Consider the following 21006-nt stretch of genomic DNA (forward strand, 5'->3'; position numbering starts at 1 on the left):
AGTTTAGTTACAGAAACAGTTGCTTGACTCCAGCCAGGTAGAGCCTAAAAAGTAGAATTCGGTTGTACCCATGGTTAGAGGGTATTGCCGATCACAGAAGGGGAAAAGAAAACAAAAACAAGTTTGTGCCCAACAAGAGATGGCTGAGGCTTACAGTGGAAATTATTCCCTTTGAAACTTTAGTTTGACTTCTAGGAGGCTCAGGACACAAGACCTCTCAGTCAATTTGAGATGGGAAAATAATTAGTAAAATACTTAAAAATTGCAAGGTGTCCTCAAAGTTGTATTGACATTCAAATGACCACCAGGTTAAATAAAGTAATTATTTTAACTGAAAGAGAATAACAATGTTGGTAGGATGGTAGGAAGAGAGGTTTAAAATTAAAATAAAACTCCAACTCAAAGTTGGAAGAAAAGTTCTGTCTTTCAATTAAAAAAAAGAGTTTGGATTTTTTGGATGGTAACTAGGTAATAAAGTTATGTTCTGATACGCAGTGTAACCTGAGATGAAATAGGGGCCATCTACATCTTTCTATTTTGTGTGTGCGTTCATCTTCACGTTTAAAGTTTAAATCAATTGAGGATCAGAGCACCCAAATTAATCTCTGAATACAGTGTGTTCATCCAAGGGTGCCATTTTCCGCTTTGAGGAAATCAGAAGTGGCCTCACCAGAGAGTGGGAGAGAAAAAGCAGGGTTTATAAAAAGGTTGAAGAGAAACCATTTAATTCTCACCATACTATGCTTTCCCAGGAATGATTCTGTGCTTCATATGAATGTGACATTGAAAATCTGTACTTTTTATAGGACGCTGTGGCAAAAAATGTAAGCTGTAAAATGTTGCTTTAAAACCGTGTTTAAAAACAGTGTTCTGACACTTTATTGCACAATGAGCTCTTACATTAAGCATTTATGGCAGCTACAAATTCACAGCATGGTTTTGATGCAGTAATAAAAAGCACCAAAATGGGTCCAACTGACATTTTACAGCCAGAACAAAGGGTTGAAAGTTTAAAGCTTATCTATAGCTACTCCATGTTACATATTAGCTGCATTACCAATAACAAGATGACATGTTCCCCACACCAGAGATGTTTCCAACAGTAAATTATTAGGAAATTGGTATTCCAACCACTTTTGAGAACGAAGAACATGCATTTACATGGTCAAACAAACTTAAGGTCAGTAGGAGGGATTCCAGTGTTTATCTGTGACCGCTGAGTGCATACGCCATTCATCCAAAATCCATCCTTGCCCAAAGGAATGCACCAATCTCATTTTCACTCTTCTCTGGCATTCCAGTCAGTCCTTGGATCTGTACCCATTAAGGGTGTTGAGTCAAAAATTCTTTCAGGTATTCTATATATTTTCTCCTTGGATTTTGGCAAAATATTGAGAATGTCTTTGATACTCTATTAGCCAACACAATCACGAACATGTAATCGGGTCCAATCTTTGACTATTACCACCGCAAGTGTGGCTCTTTATCAATATCAAATTAGTATGTTGGCTGAGTGATATTTTGCCTGTAGCTTGTTCAAAATACAGAACAATCTCTAAGTCGCTAGTTTCAAACCTTAAGAGATTGGGTATTTGAAAACAAGTGTCCTATACAACTCTGGCAGTTCATATACAGGGTTTCCTGAGTGCATTTAAGTCTTAAAAGAAATACTGTTAACTGGCTAGCTGGATAGATAGTGACACTGCATTTTTCAATGGGAGTGAACAATCAGAGCCTTAGTTTATGAATTTGTCTATGGAGAAAGAACTAGGATTATTTTCCCAAGCCAATTTTTTTTGTGAAATTGCTGCTGCCAAAAGGCTCATGACTTGGACATAGCATAGTCCAGTTTCTCAATATCGCAACAGAAGCCAAGAAATGCTCTTCCCCACAGGCTGGTTGCATTTGCCTGAATGCAGTTGTTCATCAGTTTTAATGTTGGACAGACATTTTGGGATTAAGTTATAAAAAGAGCTTTACCAGCCAATCTATTCTCAATATTTTGGACAAATCAAATATATGCCATCAGTGATCAAACTATTTAAGATAGCTTTTTATGGCAATGGAAGGAGAACTGACTCTGGGTGATGAACACACAATGGGATTTATAGATGATGTAATACAGAATTGTACACCTGAAGTCTATGTTGTAATTTTACTAACAATTGTCACCCCAATAAATTTAATAAAATAAAATAAAAAAGATACCTTTTAATTTAATGCGTTGAAAAATATAATGTTTATCCATAAATATTTTATCAGGTTTTATTATCTCTTAGGAGATATTAACATACATTTTTATTTGGCTTTTGCCTATGCTCTTTGCACAGGTATTATTTAGATGTGACAACATATATCTAGAGTCAGAAATCTTTAATTCCTTGAATAAATGTCTTATAATTACATAATAATATCAGTGTAATTAAAATCCTATATTTAAAATCCTGGGACGACACTAAAGCTCCTTTGGAATCTTTTTGAAGCACTCTGGATTCCTTACATCACACAATGCTGTCTTGCATATGTAAAAGCTGGTACCACCCTTGAAAATACTATGTGTATAGGTGACAGTCTAGAACACATGACTGTCCTTCTAGCTCAAAGATCTCTCCCTGAGTTCCATTACACTTATTATCCTATTAATTTCATAACCTCCTAATAGCAAGGCAAACTGTTCATTCTAATTTATAAGCACGAGAAGAATTGCATTGAAAGTTAAAAATATATTTGGAACACTGTTATTAGTTAGTAAAATTGAACAAACATAGTCATCATAAAAAAGGACTGACTTCTACTCCTTTGTGATCTTTACCAAATTTTCCCAATTATAAATATTAGTCAATACTATTGTAACAAAGTCAAATGATGTAGGAATGTATAAACACACATTACAAATGTTTGTTGCCATCCATGCCAACCCTACCTCACTGTTAGGAGTTTGACAGTATTTTTCACATAGTTTTTTCTTATACCTACTTAAAAATATGTATACTATTTTAACAAGATTATCCCACTTGCTTTTTATAATTAACCGTATAACAGAGACCTCAGGTTTGCAAAGGCCACCTGTCCCTGCCTTTAAGATCATTTTAAAAACTCTTATTATGATTTTTATTTCCTTCACTTACGTTTTAAAATTTACCTACAACTTGGACAAGTTGTGCTGGTGTAACAATTTTACTTTTATTTCAAGGTGCTTACCTAATAGTCACAATGACATGTAATACGTTATAATAACCTGTTGACTATGAGTTCAAATAAAATCAAAATGCTATAGTAGAGGGAAGGGCAAGAGGTTGATGAAAGGAATCTTAAACTGGGCCAACAACCAAGATAGGTGCATCGTCTGGTTGTTTTAAACTGGAATCTCCTAGAAGATGAAGTGAAGAAATGTCTACCGTTAATTCTTAGTGAAGGTCTCAAATTACATTCAAAAAGCTATCAAAATATATATATTCTATCAACACAAGACGTGTCTGGTTCCATTAATCCTTTGAAAAGGCTGAGACTCAGAAGGCCAGTGATGGAAGAAATCGGAAAGATCACCAAGAGCCAAGATATGTCATTGGAGACCAAGGCTAAGATCACCTACACCCTCAGATTCTCTGTTTCTATGTACAGATGCAAAACTTGAACACCAGGAAGACTGAGAGAAGAAAAAATGGTTATTTGAAATATAGTGTTGGAGGAGAGCTCTGTGATTTACCCTGGACTGCCAAAAGATGCACAAATGAGTCCTAGAGCAAAGTAAGCCTCTCATATCACTGCAGGCCAAAAAATGACAAAATGGCAGCTGTCCTACTTCAGCCACATCATGAGAAGGCAGGGTTCTTTGGAAATGGCAATAGTGCTGGGAAAAGAGAAGGCAGCATCAAAAGAGGAAGCTCAAAGGTGAAAATGATTGACTCCGGGAAAGAAACCAGAGTTCTGGTTCTGCAGGAGCTGAGCAGCGCTGTTGAGGATGGGATACTGTGGATGTCACTCATTCATAGAGGGTTGTCCGGAGTCAGACCCACCTACAAAGCACATAACACACACACACTGGAAAAAGGGGGATGGGGTACCAGGGCAAATGTGTAGGACTAAGAGAGAGAAAAGGGAAGAGAAATAGTTAAAAATGTGATCTTTCAAAATGCAGATTCAAACTCCCAGTTTTTTTCTTTAACACTCATCTATAAAAAGTATTTTCCAGCTGTTTAACTATGGATAAGAATGGAAAATAATGTTTGAGTCACTGAAATGTGAAATACTAATTCAAGCCTCTAAACGTGGATGTTCATTTTCAAATGTTTGCAAGTGATTTGGTCGTAGTAATGATGATAACAGATATAAAAATTAACCATCAATCTTAACATTTTTTTGAGGAAGTTAATACATCAATATTAAAAGTAATATTGATATTACATATTGAGGATAAACATAAAATTAAATTCAGTTATTCTAATAATTATTTTTAAGATTATAGAGTTTTTGTTGAAGCAATAAGGGAAAAAAAGGGAAAGAAAATTGGCTTGTGATCAGGTTCTTCCAAAAAGGAAAGTTGAAAGGTACATCCTATGCTGCCTTTTCAGAGATTTCTTTCTAAAATTCAAAATAATAATATTTTATTATGGAACTCCTATCTATTTATGGGAAACGGACAAATCCCCTGAAGTCATATACAAAATTCTGGGGCTGCTTGTGGTGCTGACATGTACAAGTGTGCTTTATCCCCATATAAATAATATGTGGCTTTCCCCACAATCACAAAGGAATTCATGGCCCCCAAAGGTTAACAATCAGTGACATAGACCTCAGCGTATACAAGGCACTTTCACAGTTATTAACTAGTTTGATCCTTGCAACATAGGAACAGAGCTGGCACTGAGCCCAGGACACTTATGTTTCTATGTCTCTGTGGTCCAGAGAAAAGTGGCCTGGAAAAACTATTCTCCCTGAACTACAGTATAAGCAAATCTCTCCTAATAGTATTTGCATTTGACAGTGAAGGGATAAGATGTGAAGATGTGTTCTTGATTCTTGGATGAGGACAAATACTATTTGTGGGAAAGGACGGTGGGATCCTTCCCAGTTTTTCTTACCTAGTACCTGTTAGCCAAACCCACCATCAGTGAGTCAGGAAGTGAGCATCTCTTAAGTGGTAAATATTCCACTTTAATGGAGTCACTTGGGGGGAACCCTTTTTATATAATCGTAGCTGCTTTAAACCCCCACATTTGAATGCCGAGGCATTTGAGACAGGAGAGTTATTACCCTGAAACTCTAGTTAAACTGCTTTTCTCCAAATTAGTTATTAAATCACACAAAGGGGAAGAAAACCAATAAAAAAAAATAAAATAAAAAGACAAAACCATGAAATTACACCTTTATAAAAGGCCATTGTTTCTTAGAGAGTGATTTTGTTCACTTCCTGTCGTAAAACACACAGATATCCCATCATCTGAACTTCAGTCAAGCTAAAGAAGAATTAATGGAAGCTAGCACAATTTTTTTAAATTTCCAAATTTTAGTTCACCTTCACCCTCTGCCTGTCCAAGTCCTAATCATTGCTGATGGCCCAACTGAAGGACATGGAAAGACGGAGATGGTATATTGGAATTTTCATACACTACACCTTCATTTTAGCTACTAATTGCTATTTCATCTAGTATGTCTCCTACAAAATAATTAGTCACAGCAAAAATGTTTAGTAATAATATACTAACTAGCTTTTAGTCTGTGCCAGGCAATATTTTTAAATCAATTAGTTCCTTATGGCTCACACCAATCAATTAAATCCTAATGTTATCCTCATTTTAATGAAAAGAAAGTAAGTGTCTAGATGTTTGAGGAAATGTAAATGCCCAATATGTAAAGAACTCAAATGATTCAATAAGACAAAGGCAAGCAATGAAATAGAAAAATGGGTAAAAGAAATGAGTGGTAATATGAAAACAAAAAAACAGGAAGCATAAATGACTCTTGAACATATGGAAAGATGTTCTACGATATTAATCACATTATATTAAAACTATAATTTCCTCCCGATGAGCATAAATTTAAAAAGCAGGCAATGTCAAAAAAAGGTTGTCAAAGATATGGGACAATAGGTACTTTCATCCAACAGTGGTACGTGTATCTACTGGTATAACCACTTTGGAAATTAGTACGATGGTTTCAGTTAGTGAAGGTGAACGTTTGTATGCCCATAGTCAAGCAACACTCCTACTTCATATATATACTTTTGGGAAATTCTAGCATACATGTGCCAGAGACTTGTACATAAAAATTTTTTAGAATCAGGATTCAGACCTAGATACTTGAACCTTTGAATTCTTTTCTTTTTTTTTTTTTTTTTTTTTAAGATTTTATTGGGGAAGGGGAACAGGAACTTATTGGGGAACAGTGTGTACTTCCAGGACTTTTTTCCAAGTCCAGTTGTTGTCCTTTTAATCTTAGCTGTGGAGGATGCCCGTTCAGCTTCAACTTGTTGTCCTTTGAGTCTTAGTTGTGGAGGGCGCAGCTCAGCTCCAGGTCCACTTGCCATTGCTAGTTGCAGGGGGCGCAGCCCACCATCCCTTGCGGGAGTTGAAGAATTGAACTGGCAACCTGTGGTTGAGAGATCGTGCTCCAACGAAGTGAGCCATCAGGGAGCTCAGTGGCAGCTCAGCTCAAGGTGCCATGTTCAATTTTAGTTGCAGGGGGCGCTGCCCACCATCCCTTGTGGGACTCGAGGAATCGAACTGGCAACCTTGTGGTTGAGAGCCCACTGGCCCATGTGGGAATCAAACCGGCAGCCTTCGGAGTTAGGAGCATGGAGCTGTAACTGCCTGAGCCACCGGGCTGGCCCCGAACCTTTGAATTCTTGCTTATAGCTACTATAGTTCGTCAAAAGTAACCAGTTGTTCCATTCTACTTACACAAGTAACATTTCTACCACACATAGAGCTCCAGTTAAGTCCTGCATAGGCCTTAGAAGGAACAGAAGATTCCTGGGATAGAGAGCCTGGGATACGTTCAGAGACAGTGAGATATTCAAGTAGATGGTAGTCACTCTCCAATTGGGTGAAGATGTGTGGATTCTTATAGTAGTGGAACATTCCTATTAAGGAATAAATTAATACCTATTATGAGCTCTAATCAGTCTGGTGAAGGTTCTGACTAAAGCACAACAGCCCCCGCTTTTGTGGTGAGTATTCCTTTTGATCTCCAACAAAGTCCTTCTCACTTAGAGACAGATGCTGCGTCTAAGGATAGGAGACATGATATCAGTTTTGTTTTTACCTAAGTGTAATACACAACCAATGCAGTTCAACTCTTTTAAACATAGAATTCATTCCAGTTTGGCATGTACTTACAAACAGCAATTTCAACATCTGTAGTTAATAGATCATCCAGTAACAAACACTTTCTAGAAACTAAACTCACTATATTTAAATATTCAAACCATTCCAGCCAATGCACTGTTCAAAATATCAATGTAAATTTTATTTTATTTTATTTTATTTTTTTACAACTACTAAGCCTGCTAATGAGTTCCAGAAATCATGTCTTGGGGAAGTATTGGCAAATTTTCCGTCAGAGAAATGCCTAGCAAAGAATTTTCCAACAATGTCCCAGAACACCAGAGTATTCTTTTTTTTCCCAGTATTTTGTTTAATTACAGAACTATGTATCCTACAGCCAAAGAATATCGTTTTCTTTTCCTAAAATGTCTGTAAACTACACCTAAAATAGATGACAGCATATTGGATTTAATAACACCGAAGAAAACATTCTGAATTTAATATTGAATAAGTACTTTGTTTTCAAAGGATTATATTCAGTCAGCAAGCATTTGTGGAGGAAGGTCAGTGTTTTTAAACAAGATCATCTCTAAAATGATGCTTATCGGTACTGCATCTAAGTGCATGAAAAATGCACTGGGAGATGGTGATATGTCAGAGCCACCATCTTCAGTGTTACCACTAATCATCTAACCTTCTTCTTTAGGCACCGTTGCCGGTACAAGTGGGAAAAAGAATTGCACTTAGTTGTGTTCTGCTCTGCTGGCCCCATTGAAAATGGCTTTTCTGTCTCACTCCAGTGGTTTCATGGAGGTGGGATTGATCTGTGACTCTCTTGCATGATCTATTTGAAATTTTTATATGAGTGAAGTGTCAGGTAGTGTCAAACTCTCTCATTACCAGGCAACAGGAAGAAGTTGAGTTGACACAGAGTTACCATTTTCATAAGATGTGGCTCTGTTTTGATTTTTATGGACAGCGGGTTCTCGGTTTTGTTGCCTGATGCAGTCAAAGAAGCTAGTGTTGAGGACCTGATGTAAGTTTAGTGAATGGTAAATAAAAGCTAATTCTATCATGTGCTGATTCTCTTAAAAGCACTCAGTTCATTGAACTTCTCTTGATTTCTTGACTTTTTCATGTGTTTCACTATGTGTTCCAGATTCTTCTTTCCATCATAAAATCTAAAAGGAGTGCTGCCACTTGTCTCTTCAGTGGGCTCTATCCTCTCCTCACCAATAGCAAAGTCAATCTGTCCCCCTCCGACACGTAAGTACACATTTCAAACACATTGGTCTATAAGCCCAGAGTAGGAGAAATGCCTCGTGGGACCACCATGCATTGGGATTCATTTTGAAGTCTCGTTTTTATTTAAACTCGGTAATGCCACAAACTAATTAACTAGAAATGAAGCACCAAGTGAAATGAGACGTTTCGATTTAACTTTTTTTTTTATGTTTATTCTTCCTGTTGTCATAATCCATTTGGTGAGAACCCTCAGTGACATCACTAGCCCCTGGATTTCTGCATTTTGTTACCCTAGAACTCAACAGAGACATTTTTACAGTCTAGAATCTGCACCCCAGATTGTGTGTCATAAATCTGTCCGTTGCCTGAAGTCACATCTTGTACTTGTGAGGATAGGAATGTTGTCTTCAGGTCAAATTACTGTGTGGTGAAGCATGGACTGATTTTCAGTTTAATGCAAATTCCATTTTTGGGTTCTGCCTTTACGACGATTGTTTCCATTTTATTTAAGAAATGCTGATTGTAAGTTATGAGGTGATATTAAATCGAAACAGCTTTTATTTCAAAGGATCTCCACTTGTATGATGATATACCGAGATGAAAGTTTCCACTGTGGGGCTTGACAGAGGTAATATACATGCTTTTTGTATTGTAACTACGTTCTTTGTGCAAAATTTTTTAAAATGTTGACAGTTTATGTTGTAATTATCTTTAATTTTCCACAATACCATAAAGAAACCAACCATGGCATTATAAAATCATTATTCATAAATCATCAAATTTTCTTAAGTAATTTCCAATTAATTATTTCCCCCATCGCGATACCAGAACTCATCTTCTGAGGGTGGTGATGTGAACGTTTAGAAGGTCTCTTTCCACTAATTCATGGATTTAGTGTGTCCAATTAATCAAACAATAGGTGGCATTTATTCCTTCTATACCCTCCAAGTTCATTTTCTATTATTATTCCATAAGAGACTTTGCCAACTTTTCAAAGTTACTTTCAATAAAATCAGGCAGGTAATAATTAGAAATTTGATCCAGAGCTTTGTGGGGAAGTTGCCTAAATCTGTTGAATAATTCTTCCACCCAGGGTGGCAAAAAGCCATTTTGGTATTGGGAACGCCATCTCATATTTTATTACCTCGCTTCCTTTTACTGCAAAGATGGATTTTTTTCCCCCCTCAGAGGGAGGGGGAAAAAAAAAAAAAAAAGAATCATTCTTTGGGCATTTTCTCAAATCACCAGTATTTTTCCTTCAGTTTTGCTCACTATTTATGAAATTATGAACATATCATTGAACACTTATTTTACGGGCTATAGCTCAACCAATTTATTTAGATGTGTGCGAAACCTGAATTAAAAGACAACTGAGAAAGATTCGAAGAACCATGTCTTTCAGCAGTAACCTTTTTCTTCAATGTTAGAGTGTATTACAACTATAAACCAGTTAAGGAAATGCTTGACACATTGTTGGAATATTCACTTTTACTCTCCTTTTAAAGTACTTCAGGAGCACCAACTTGCATACAAATAATTGATGTGCTAATTACAAATTTTTCTTGTCTGGTTTCTTTCCTCCTTTATAAACCCCAAAGCCTCATTAGAGAAGTTCTTCTACAGGTTTTGATGTATTGCAGCTTCACAAAACCCAAACCAAATGGTATGTGTCTTTTCTAAAAGAAACACAGCATGTCTCACAGTGAACTGGAATCCTTCTGATTTTCTGTGACTTCTGTGATGGAATTTTTATTTATGTCAAGGTCAAGGTCAGGAACGAATGATTTTGCTGTATAATCATACTTGTGTACAAAGAACAGTTTACCAGTCTGTTTATGCTTTGATCTATCCTGTAGAAAGGGAATTCAACATTTTAGAATCATGACATTTTAAAGTTGGAAAGTTCCCCGGGGTAATCAAGCTCACCCCATTCGTTTTAGACTAGATTTGATCTGGAGTAAATCAAACCCTAGAGAAAAATTAAGTGACCCATTGAAAGCAACCTGTATTATTAATGACAGACTTTAGAATAGCCATTGCATCTTCTCTACTGGGACCTCTCTACTATGATTTAAATATTTTCCTTTGTCCACTTTTAACTTTGCTTTGATTTTATTTCTACTAGCTAAATTTTCAAACCAATTGATTATGCTGTCTAATAGGAGATGGATGGATGTCTCTCTGTAAAACATTTTTATAACCAGTTTTCTGATGTTATGTATATGCAATGAAAAGGAAGGTAAAATGTCGTAACATATCCAAGGAATCAGGTTTTAAACCTATATATTGATAGCAATCTAATGCTTATAATACCGTAGATGAGTTAAAGAAATGAGTTTAAGTTATTTGGAACACCCAAATTCACTTTGTTTAGATACCACCCTTCTAAAGTTGCAGTATTTCAGTTACAGAGTAAATTCGCCTGGTATCTTTTCATCTTATTTTTTCTTTCTTATTTCATTTTGCAAAAAATACAGTTTAATATTATTCTTTAAACTATAAAATTGACCCTGTCTCCTGGCCTACAAAATATATCACATTTATTTGGTGCCCACTATGTGTCAGACATAGTTTAAGGGTTTTCCCAAAATATTCTCATTTAGAACACTCCAGAATCCCGTGAAGTACTTTTTGCGATAACCATTTGTCGGAAGAGAAACCTGAGGCTTAGAGAAATCAATCTTGTCCAGGGTCGCAAAGCTAGGAAGAGCAGAAGAAGAGATTCAAACCTAGGAAGTGTAAGAGTAGAATCCTTGATATCATGTTTAAAATACGATCTTGTATATGTTCCCGAAGTCAATTCCTTTCTCAAGGGAAGTTATATCAGTAAATGATACGCTTTTATTCATTCCCCCATATTTTTACCTTGCAGCACCTAACTGTAATCACCAGATCACGAGGAGTGTTGCAACACAGATAAGAGTCATCTTTCAAAACTATATGCAAGTGTTGAATAGTATGGATATGACTTCTAAGATTCTACGAATTTTAGTATTTTTGTGAAATGAATTTCACTAGCGTATAATGTTGACAATAATTCTTGTAGGGGTTTTAGTTAGAACCATGTCTGCACTGCCAGTAAAATTTTAAATTGAGGTGTTTGTTGTTGTTGTTCAAATAGTGTTTCAAAGGCACATATTTCTCTCCCATTTTCTCCCTTTTCTTCAGCTTTTATTGATTACGAGTATAGTATGGCAGAGGAGTTATAAGAATGCTGTCATTTGGAGACCGGACATCAGAATGTTGGTGTCTTGAGATGTCTTCCAAAGGAAAAAAACAACAACAACAGCATTCGTACTATTTAGCCAGAGTTCTCCCCATCTCCCAAAACAGAAAATGAGGCAGAAGTTTGCATGTAGGTAGTTTATTTGGAAAGAACAGAGTTGTGAAGATGCAGTTGTAGTACAGACAGAAAAAAACAAAGAGAAAAACAATACTAGGATGTTTGTCAAGTTGCCACAGAGCTCAATGGCTACAAGCATTTCTTTTCCCCTAGGATCTTCTCAATAGCCATATGAAAGCTTCTCAGAACCTACCACCTGGGGCAAAAAGGGGGAAGCATTTGTTTACCTACATTTGTCTCCTATTGTCGAGTTCCCTGCACTTTAGGTTTGTGTAAGCCTGAGCACTGAGACGCTTTCCACAGGCTCTACACTTCACATTCAGAGAAACCCCAACACAAGAAGCAAGAGGGAAAGCAGTCTGAGTACTCAGGGCACAGTCCCTCTGGTTGCATCTGCCCAAAGCTCAACAAAGCTTGCTCAGCTGGTCACTGTGGAGCAAGAGTTAGATAGACAGGGTCAGGAGGATCTGGAGGAGAATATAAGAGAGGTCCATTTCCAGGGTTTAGTACACCTTCCAATTTTCTCCATCAGTCCATATTTCTGATAGATAGCAAAGCACATGAAACACAACAGAAAGAGGATCTACAATGTTAGAATAACAGGTAGCCTCAAGTTTGGAGCATGACTTACCTAAACTCACAACTAACTGGTCATGTGGTGACATTAGTTAGAAATGTGGGGAAAGGAAGACACTGTTATAGTCTCATGGGATTGTAGAGACAAAAGGGATCATGAAATGTCGCTTGGTCCATATTCTGTCCTGAAGCAATGATTCACAACATATTTTATTGTCTTGACACTTCAATATAGTCCATTGGCATAATTACTTTTCAGACAACATTTTGCTTATTTTTTGGATAGGGTATCAGTGCTGGCTGGTGGAGACATAGAATGAATTTAGCAGTTATTCTTGTGTCTACTAAAAGTAATTTAGCAGCTCTGGACTCATCAAATTCTCACTTATAGACAAAGTTATTTGATAACAAGCAACTCAATAAATAGGAACCAGGCATGCATGAACAGGAACAATGTATACACATTTTCTAACCAAAAGCTTCTACGATCTTTAGTTTAAACATGAGCTCATGGTGAAACTGGTTCAAATATATATATATATATATATATTAACCTCAATCTCTAGACTTAAATGAAATCAACATCTCCACTTGTGCTTTTTCTGGGATATAAATACTTTATCTGAAATCTCTTCCAGAAATCTTTTACTGCCTTCTCTTTGGGCCTACGTTTTCTGAAGTTTTTGTTTGCAATCTATGGGTAACTATTCAAACTACATCAAACAAATCACGTGCATATATACAAGCATGTGTAAAAGCATAAATACACACACATTAGCTGCCCTAATAAAATGTTCATAGAATTTCTGGCTAAATCAAAATATTCAAGTAATACCATTACGATTCTCTCCAACTCTTAATGCTGCTTTTGCTGTGGTGGCTTAATCTTGACATGTAGTCACTGAGAGCTATAGACCTAAGTTCTATCAGCCTAGCATACTCAGTGTAAAGGGCTTTTTTTTTTCCACTAGTGCTAGAAAAATTCCCAGGACATACTCTGATTGGTTGTTGTGATGTTTATCCATTCTTGTGGCTAGGAGGATGGAATGATCCAATTGGCCAGTATTGAGACACTTGCTGACTCTTAGAAAAAAGGGGTAGAGTCAACTCCTCGCTAACTACATACAAGGATGTTAGAGGAACAAGTGGGCCTTTAAAAATAAATCTGAGTGTTATTACCAAAAGAAGGAATGTTGAGACTGCAAAGAAAAGCAGATGTATGTTCCACGTGTCTTTAATGACATTTGTGAGTTCAGAAAGTGTGCCTCCTCATTGGTCCAAGAAGCCTCTTGAGGGCAGAGGCTGTTTCTTATTAATCTTACTGTAACTATCATCTATCAGGGTGCCTGGCACTTGTTATTGATTATAAATTGAACTGATCACTGGTCTTCAAATTAAAGGTATCACACCAGAGTCATTCAGTTTAATTTATTTATAGAACAAATCAAACATTTTAAAACTATACATGACAAACAGCAACCACCATCAAATTCACATTACACTGTGCAAAATCGCTCAGTAATTAAGATATCTACCAAATAGAGAAGATCAAATGCTTAAGAAAAACTGTGTGGCTAGCATTATGAAGTCTTCTATTTTCATCCTCAAAACATTTGGTGATCTGTAGTAATTCTGTGGATTTTTATGCATGTAAATAAAGTAAATGTGCAAATTAATAAAATTCCATCATGCTTCATCATGACTAATGAATTGCTACAGTCTTCAATAAGAAAACTAGATTTGCTACATTTGAAGCATTCCAACCAAAGCAGAAGTGGGACTCCATTAATATGTAGTCTACGTGTTTTTTCTTTGTGTTTAATCTTTTATAGAAAACTAACTGTAATATTGTTATATAAAAGAAGGCAATTGAGTATATATGCAGGTTTGGACATTCTAGTACCATCACATCTTATCTGTCACTCACATGGGTATAAAATAATATCTCCTGCTTTGAAAGAAAAATTTCCAAAGTGCTGAAACAATTTTACACAATTCATGGTGAATATAAAAATAACCTACAATAGGGTCTTATGCCAAATTAGGCAGCACTTTAGAGAAGCAGGGAATAAAGGCTCAAAGTGAGAGGGAGCTGGGAAGGGAGCCTTCTCCTCCTTGTCAGAATAATTGGTTCATTAAGTGGAAGGAGAGAAGAGGAAGAGATAAAATGGGAGGAGAGTTCCCACTATTAAATATGCATCGCACACAGTTTCTCTCAACTTGCCTCGCAGCATCACGGCTGCTATACACAGACCCTAATAAGCAACAAAGCTGGACTTCCAATTGGTCAAATCTTTTTTTTATTTCTTTTTTCAACCCAATGATAAAGAGGAGGGTACCCTGGTTCCCCTAATCCCAGGGAGCAGGCCCTAAAGCTAAGCAAAAAGAAGAAAGGGCTGATTAAAGCCACAGCAGTCAAGACTTTTGTGCAGTTGTGATATGTGGGTGGATATAGGCACATGCCCACATAAAGAACACACGTGGTCAGTGGAGTGCTGTGAGCAAGCCTCTAGGATGAATGATGCCATTATAAACACAAGTCATTATTAGTAGCCAGCATAAATAGGTTGGCCTGTCATGGGGTTAAGATCTGTGATCCACTGGGACTCGCTACTCTTCAGAGCACGGGAATGCGGCCGCTGTGTAACAGAAAAAATGTGTCTTGAGAACACATCCAAGGACCCATGGAAAAGTGGTTGCTTGTAGATGTCGTCTTTAATTAAAGCAGGTGTTGTAGAGAGAAGATCGTCAATTGGAGGTGACCCTTGGATCACGTTTTGATCTCCAACTAACTGTTCAGTTTTATTCAAGGGACAAAGAGTCAGGAGGGAACCAGAGGGAATAATATCAAGGCAGGAGACACACTTACTTGTGATGTGTAAAACCATAAAAGGTTCAAAGTTTGGGTTTTGGTTCAAATAAAATCCCAAGGGTTCAGAGGGTTTTCTAAACCCTCTGAACCTCATCAATGCAGAGAACCAGCTGAAAGAAATCTCACGAGAGCAAAATCGTCTTCGGAACTTTTGGCCACTTCACTAATAAATCTGGTCAGAAAAAGGCCATCAGCAGTTTAGGCGAGTCCAGGCAGATGACAAGGAAAGTGTGCCTTAAATGCCCCGCAAGGTGGCTTATCCAGATTTTAGCTCCTTTTGCCCAATAAAAATGGGAGTATGGGTGGAGGCACGAATGATGTACAAAATACTTAAAAGAAGTCGCTAACGGTCATAGGTGACTGAGATTAGGAAACAAACCACAGAACCACAGACTGATCAAACATTTGGTATAGCAATGCTCTCACCCAAAGTATGTTATGTTATGTTTTCCTCACACGTCCATCACTAGAAGCTTAAGACGGGATAATGCTGGAAAATTCAGAAAAGAATGAGTCTAAATTTTCTGTCTACTCCCTTTTTATGCTTTCATCCCCTTCCCGTTCGTTCTCTGAGGGTATAGAAATGACCATGGGCAAATCTGAATAGTCAGTTTCTTCTCTTAGAATCCTCTCATTGTCATTCATGAAATGACGCTCTTCTAGATTCACGTTACACTCTTTGTCTACTCTACTTGGGGTTTCTCAACCTAGGATTTCTTTGTGTCTCTATCCCGGTCTTTTCTCCTATTCCAGCCATAAATATGACACTGGAGTTGGAAAGGGCATGATAAAGCAGTTCATTGTTGGGTATGGATCTTAGAGAATAGCTTCGTGTGTTTTCTCCCCTAAGGTAAAGGCCCTTTAGTGAAAATAATGTATTAATATAAAGGAAGTGATAATGTCCAATTGGTGAAGGGGAATCCTTAAATTCCATCATACATACAACTGTGCTGGGTACCATTGTACCACACTTGGATTGTCTCAACCAGTCCCCAGCTTCTGGGACTATGTACCTATGAGAGATCACAGCTACATCACTCACTGAGAAATGCCCTTGACCTCAGAGATTGGCTTCACCCGAGAATACCCTCTCCCAGGGACAGATGTGGCCAAAGATTGGCAGATGCAGAAATTGAAAGCCTTTCTCACACACACACCCCAGACCCTATACATACATTTGCCTCAATTTGTGACAACTCCGAAGAGCAAGACCAGCTCCAGAGGTCACCTTCCCTTTGTTTTAGGATCAGTGAGGATTCCGTTACAATCACCTGGTCAGTCATCTTCTCCTTCTGCCTATTCCTGCCTTCCTTATAGGGGTGTCTGTCTCCTGAGATCACTGCCTCACAAACCTTCTGCAGATAACTCTCTGCTTCCCAAAACCTCAACACAAAACAATACTTCTTACATTGTCAAGGCCAGTCAGCTTCCCATCAATACCATGTTTAGCAGAATACTGCTCTAGATAACAGTTTCTTACACCTTACATTAGGAAGAGGAGGGTGTTGTAGGGAAAGATGAAACCATGACCTCATGTGGAAGAGTGAATAGAGGTCATTGGAGGTCTTGACCATATCAGGTACATAATAATGGATCTTAACATACTAGAGGAAAACCCTTGCCTCTGTCAGACCAGCTATCAACCCATTTTAACCTCCAACCAGCAAATTTCAAAATTGATCCTTATTTTTTATATCTGCCCTCCATGTTGCAGGTACAAAAACATTTCAGAACAAATGCAGTTGGATCATTTTCCTATAAATAGAGATGTTAATTATCACATTTATCCATTTTATTTCCTTTGGAAGGTTTTTTAGAGGTTGTATCTCAATAACATCCCTTCTGAAGGATTTGCATTTGAAAGGCTGTTGTTCAAATTTAATTCACTTTTGACACAATGTTTTCTCTGGCAGAACATCACCAACTATCTGAAAGTCAGTTTTCAGCAGGCGCTGTTCTACATCCCTCTGATCCTGTCTCTTCTTATCACGGGTACATTCTAAGTGAATTTCATGTGTGTTGTGGAAATGAAAAAAAAAATCAGAAAAATGTGTATATGTTTTTTTCAGTCCTGTTTTGATTTTACCCTGCAGTTCCTGTATTGTCTCCCCGCTGATGAGTTCTGCCGGACAGTGTCTTGAGTGTCTTGAGGCTTCCGAGGGCTTCCGGGGGCCCGAACAAGCCTTAACCTGAAGGGAGCACTGTGCCTCATTGATGGAAAGTCACGATTCATTCCTTTCTCTGCCTCTTTGGTCTTCTCCTGTAACAGCAAGCCGGTGTGCAATCACCCTACAACCCGCTATGGTTTCTTTCCCACATCAAGCTTCAGCAGTTCTCAGGGAAAACTAAAGTCACACCCCTCAAACCCAAGTTAGAGCAAGGACTCTTTTAAGGGTAACAGGATGCACAGGTTCGCTCCCAGCTAATTCCATGATCTCAGGGGTGGGGGGGTGGGGGGGAGAAGGGGAATCATGCTGGGTGTGGATAGAAGAGGTCTGCCTTCCTGAGGAGAGATGCCCAGCAAGGAGATGAGAGACAACTGCAATTAAAAGCTATTTATTTTCCATGGTGTTCTCATATTCGGAAATCTTTTGTCCCTGTAGTGAGATCCCCACTCCCCCAGCACAGATAGACTCAAATCAGATGCAAACACAGGGTGCAGAGTAAACTGCAGAATGGTATGCTGTCTTCATGTCATTGCTCATTTTACAGGTTTTGTCAGTTTCTGAAAAATGGTGGAGGATAATTGGCCTGAGATGTAAAGCCACACTTGGCTATTCCAAGGAACAAAGAAAGACAGCTTTAGCCCTCAAGACCATATTTTGTGAAACACACTCCCCCTTTTTAATAATGAGCAGATACACAGCACTCCTTCTCAGCTCTGAAAAATCAGTAGTTTTCCCCCTGCAATGTTGTACAAGGCATTTAAATGAGTGCCATTTGTAAGACTGTTCTCGGTTGCATTGCACAAGGAGAGCCTGCACTTGTTATCTGAACGGAAGGGAATGTCTGGAGCTCTCCGGCTTGGCCGAGTGAGAGCAGCAATATCCGTCCAGCATATTTGACCTCCTGAAGATAGCATCAGAAGTAATCAAGACCCAGAAGCTGCCGCTATCGTGATCTTCTGAACATACACCACGTTTCCTGTGCAGAAGTGGGCAAATATTTGTCAAGGAATATAAATATGAAAATGGGACCGTGGAATTCAGGTCACAAGTACAAGGCAAAACAAGTAGCCAACGCTCCGTCCTCCAGGGGAATCATACACGTGTTGTCATAAAGAAAATGCATTTCCCATCCAAACGTGGCCATGCTGCCACACTGTTCATGCAGTGGCATTGTCAAAGGTGTCTGTGGTAACACGACTACCTTGTGTTCTCAGCTCCTTCTGTGAACTCTCTCACACAGTTCTGACTTTGCTCCTATAAAATCCCACCCCTCCAGCCTGCCGTTTCCCCTGTAATTTATGTAGTTCCCTACAGTCTGTTCTAGATACAACAGTCAGAGTGTTCGTCTTAAAAGTAAATGTGATGGTCACCTCCTTGATAAATGTTTCCAGTGACTCCCATGCGTACTTAGAATAAAATCAGAACTCTTCAGCAAAGCCCCAAGACTCAGCATGATGTGTGTTTGCTTCTCCACTGCTTGTCTCCCATCACGCATCTCTTCTCCTCACTCATTATACTCCATGAACCCTGGCTTGCTTTCTTCACATAGGACACACTGAGGATTTTTTCTCCCCCCGGACCTTTGCTCAAATTGCCCATCTCCCTACTCTTATCTTTAATTATTTGTTAGGCTGCTTCTCACCCGTCAGGTCTCAGCTTAAATGTCACTGCCCCGTTGAGTCTTTCTTAATCAATGTCTTCATAGAAGTTTCCTCCACTCCATTATTCTGTATCTAAGTTTCAAGGTTGTTTCTTACATAGCAGATACAATGATGTATAGTTATTTTATGTATCTGTTTCTCTTTCTCTAAACTATAACTTCCTTAAAGTCAACAATTAGGCTTTTCTTTTTTCTCCATCCTCTTCCCCACCCCTTATCTCCAGAGGCTACCACGGTACCTGGCATACATTAAGTACTTGGTAAATGTTCATTGAATAAATAAGTGGCCTGTTGTATGTTAGATCTTATTTTAATTCTCGTCATCATTTGGCTTCTTAAAGAGTGGAACTTGCTCAACCTCCCATTCTGTCCTCACCCTCGGCAGTTTTGTGGTTCATGAAGCCCCTTCCTTTATCATCTGTATTTCAATAGGGAAAGCCAAAGCCCAAGTAATGTCATTGAGTAGAGGAGAGGGCATCACAGATGGGAAGGAGAGATAACATATGATGGAGGGCATCAGCATGGTTCTGTGTCTTCTCAAAAGGCTCCTGGCAAAATGAGAGCAGAAACATGCTAAGCAGATGGCGGGAATCATCTGCTTTTGCAATTCACTTGTTTATGTTTTGCCTGCCTTCCTGTCAGTTTCAGCTCCTGAGCCCTTATCAGCAGGGTCTTGTCCGTGATTATTATAGGAGGTGTCACCTAATGAATGAAGGTTGGGGATTTTATGCACACTACCTGTTTAGGAGTAAATTTTGTTAGGCAAATGCGGGGACCTTCAGGAATTATACTGTATGATAAACTTGACTTGAACCAAAGATGTTTCCAGTTGGGTAGATGTCCTTGACTAGAATTGGCTGAAGTTCCCTATGTGCATTTTTTCAAACAGCTTTTACCGTACTACTCACTCTAGTGATATCCAGTGGACACAGCATCTGAATGTGAAAGACTAAGCCATTTTTTCAGTCTGGAAGCAGAGCAGCAGTAGTTGCTTTTGACATACAAAGTCCATTCATTCAATTAACATTTACTATAGTGGACACTATTTGTTGGTGGTATGCAATGCAAGGAAAGATAGTCTTTGCCTTTTCACCTCATTCTATTTAAACTAGAAAGATGAACAAAAAGGAACACACACACACACACACACACACACACACGCGGGTATACACACAACTACTTAGTTCTAAACCATCAGATCTGTTTACTAAAAAGTATGTCTGATACTACCCTGGTATACAGAGGCAGTGTTTTTCTTAAGACTGCAGTGTTTTCTCGGAGTAGGATTTCAGCTGACCGAAGTGTGTTGTTCATGGGTTTCAGCCCACACACAAGCTTTGACAATCATAGGAAGGCCAATGAATCTAACAAGAAACCATTGGTAAAAGCGTTTGTACCCATGATGTTGTACTTGGGTTTTTGTTTGCTTCTTTTTTCTATGGTAAACTCAGAGTATTACAGTTTTAATATAGAAATAAAACTGCAAGTTTTACTAGGCTGACACTGATAGAACGCACGTAAGAAAACTTCCTGATTTACAAATGAATGTATAAAATGGTGACCATGGTTGGCCAGGATACGCATTCGATCACACTGGCCTCTTATGATCATTATCATCAAGGTTAGATATGTGGGTTTGGCAATGTGTTTTTATCAATATTTGCATGTCACGTTAAGAATATCCATGCTGTTATGAGTCCATGTTTAGAAGCTTCTATCTGTCAATAACCGTGAAGGGTTTGTGATTCCATCCTCCTTTCAAACTGACAACGTAGCTTCCCACAATTTCATACATGCTGAAAGAAACGTGAGACTTTGGAGTTAGAGACACATGACTTTATTACGGCATGGCAGGAAGCAGAACTGGCAGGAAGTAG

The 21006-nt window shown here is 38.2% G+C and overlaps 1 long non-coding RNA gene across 1 annotated transcript in view; it reads left to right on the top strand.

Moving 5' to 3' along the window:
* The window catches only part of LOC148758296 (uncharacterized), a 1912057-nt gene that overhangs the window by 1533259 nt on the left and 357792 nt on the right, over positions 1–21006 (top strand). Inside the window, exon 9 of the long non-coding RNA XR_016021446.1 lies at positions 8425–8531. This is a non-coding gene — a long non-coding RNA (uncharacterized LOC148758296). The remainder of the gene's footprint in view (positions 1–8424; positions 8532–21006) is intronic.

Source organism: Rhinolophus sinicus, chromosome 5 (genome assembly GCF_057876585.1).
Source record: "Rhinolophus sinicus isolate RSI-liver-muscle chromosome 5, RSI-T2T, whole genome shotgun sequence".
In the NCBI taxonomy this organism is placed as follows: domain Eukaryota; kingdom Metazoa; phylum Chordata; class Mammalia; order Chiroptera; family Rhinolophidae; genus Rhinolophus; species Rhinolophus sinicus.